Genomic DNA, 3,122 nt, shown 5'->3' with positions numbered 1-3,122 from the left:
TATATTTATTGTGTAATATGTATGTGGAGCAGAGGATATCACAACACTCTCTAGTCCACATACTTATATTCATAAATATTAATAAAACAAAAGAGTCTCACCTAAATAATTTATATATATATATATATATATATATATATATATATATATATAATAGTTCATAAACCAATTCTAAGGATATAAGAATCATATTTGTCTCAAAATAGAACAAATTCAAAACTTAATTGCTTCCAAAATAATTACTAGATCATAGTCGTTGTCCAAAAATAATAAATAAATTCAAGTACTAATTATGTTTCTAATCAAGATGAAATAAACCAAGTAAACAAAATAACAAATCCTAAACTATGGACCCTAATGACACATCTTAACAGAGTTTCACCAATAAACACACTAAATCCTAAGTTTCAATATAAACATCATCAATTTTTGTTGGGGTCGAAAATAAATCTATCAAATTCTTATGTAATCCTTTTTTATTAATATATATGATTTTTTGTTATTAAATTTTAGGGCTTTGATTTTGTACTTAATACTTGAGTTCGAACTGATTCCTCATCTTATGATTTTAAATTTAGATTGTGATTAGAAAATATTATCTGAATTGGATTTGAATCAAACCACCTAATAATTATAAATGCTACGAATAGATTTAGAGTTGTTAGTTGATTAAATTTATGAGCTTAATGGATGGAGTTTAATTTGGTAATTAAGGAATTGGTTATTAAATTAGGATCCTTAAGATTTTCAAAGTTAAGGGATTGATTTGGAACGATTTTAAGAATCCAGTAACATTGAGATATAGGAATCATGTTCATGGAATCTTAGGATTGTAGAGGAATGTGATAAATGAAATTTAATTTCAATAGTCGTTCTCATTATCTTTTTCTAAAACTTATCATTTGTGTTTTTATATTTATTTAATTATTAGTTTAATGCTCCAGTTTCTAAACAAAAAATTTATGTACAATTGTATATTTTTATTTCACAAGTCTTTATGAAAATTACTTTTGTTACTAATTATCAAATCCTTTCAACTAAACTACATCATTTAAGAAAATTAGTTAATTTAGCTAAGAACATTAAATTTGATAATAATTTAAATTACTTTTTTAAAATTAACTATTTCTCTTTTCACTTAATCATTTCTCACCAAATTAATTAATGTTTGAAATAGAGAAATGTATGTGTCTATTTATCCTCTCTAATTAAAATTTTTTATCTAATTAATTTTAAGAATTTATTATCTTTAATTTATCTACCAGAATTATTAATTAAATAAAAAGTATTTTAGAGAATATATACTTAATGTAACTGACAATTAAAACAAAGTTGATAAATAAAAAAATGAAATAGATGTTATATATAGAAATGAACGTAATATTCCTTATTCATTATCCCAGTTTTTCTTCACGACCCAGTTGGCTGTAAGGTTTCCTTGGTTTTTTATATGCATGAAGACTGACTAGAATCATACTTCATCTTTTTGCATTATAGAACTGAGACTATTATAAAATATCACATGCTAATGGCAGTTAACTAATTAATGTTCCTATATATATGAAGGCGTTTGGGTAATTAACCTCTGTTAATTTATACGAAACTCAAATGTTGGGAGCTGAATCTAGATATATATAATAGGTTTATTTCATCTGTTGTCAAGAAATTGTGAATAAAAGGAAGACAGATTTTATGTTCTCTGTGGCTAAATTATTGTTGGGAAAATAATTTAAATTTCAAATAAATTGAGTGAATGAATATTTTAAGGAGATATTCTAGAAATTTGTAATATTTAGGATATTATTTAGATTTACAAATTTTTATTTGTTTTGATATCTTTTAAAGATTTGTTTCCTATTTTTTTTTTATTTAGGAGAATTATATGATTCAAATTTTGTATTATAATTCTACTCTATATATGAGAGCCAATAAATAAAATATGTGTGTGTTCCGTTTAAGATTCTTGGACGTGTAGGTGATCTTATTGTGTGAGGAGGAGTTTTTCTTATCCGTACTATTGTTGGGATGTAAACAAAGTCTCACATCATTCAAACAAGAGGATGGACATGAGTTTATATACACACAATTGTCTCCATTGGTAAATAGGCCTTTTGGGTGATGTCCACAAGAAAAATTGTGGGGGCAGAAGGCCCAAAACAGACAATATCTCACAAATGTGGAGATATTATATGTGTGATAACCCCTGGTGTTCAATGCTCAACAAGTTATTGTATCAGAGTTGATGGTCTAATCAGGTGACCGGGTATTGTGGTCCTTTATTTGAGGGGAGCAATGTTGGGATGCAAACAAAGTTCCACATCATTTAAAATGGACATGAATTTATATACACACAATTGTCTCCATTAGTAGAGAAGCCTTTTGAGTGATGTCCAAAAACAAAATCATGAGGGCAGAAGGTCCAAAGCAGATAATATCTCACCAATATGGAGATGCAAGCAAAGTTTCACATCATTCAAAATGAACATTGGTTTATATACACACAGTTGTCTCCATTGGTAGAGAGACCTTTTGGGTGGTGTCCAAAAGCAAAATCGTGAGGATAGAAAGTCTAAAACGAATAATATCTCACTAATATAGATACATGTATATATGTGTGGTAACCCCCAATGCTCAACAATTATAGTGCAGTAGCTAATTCCATAACCATTTGTATGTAAAATTTGGAATTTCCTCGGTGCTGATGATGCTACTTAAACCCCTTTCTCCATTTAGTCTCATGGTGCTTGAATTATTAATGATGTATTTCACTGTGTCAGTGTGTGTTTTGGAAAAATGTTAGTTGATTGTAATGTACGTTTTTTCGAATTTATAAGTATAGTTACTTTGCCATTTGAAACGTCGGAATGTGTGAAAGTACATTTTTAAATATCTAAACCTAAAACCAAACATACTCTTAGTTATTTGTCAATCGGCACACTAATTGATTGGCATTTCATGTGTACCACCGCACGGATCTATGGATAAAAGGAGATTCTTTCATTCTATATGGCAGTATGGTTTGCTTTAAATAATTTTCTTGCATGGGCGTGTTGTAATAGCTTGCAATTGTAGTATATATATACATACCGGGGACAAAATGATATTTCGTAATGATTTATATT

The sequence above is a fragment of the Cajanus cajan genome, chromosome 3 (genome assembly GCF_000230855.2).
Source record: "Cajanus cajan strain Asha chromosome 3, NIPB_CcT2T_4, whole genome shotgun sequence".
Lineage (NCBI taxonomy): Eukaryota > Viridiplantae > Streptophyta > Magnoliopsida > Fabales > Fabaceae > Cajanus > Cajanus cajan.
This window is presented reverse-complemented; position numbering follows the sequence as displayed.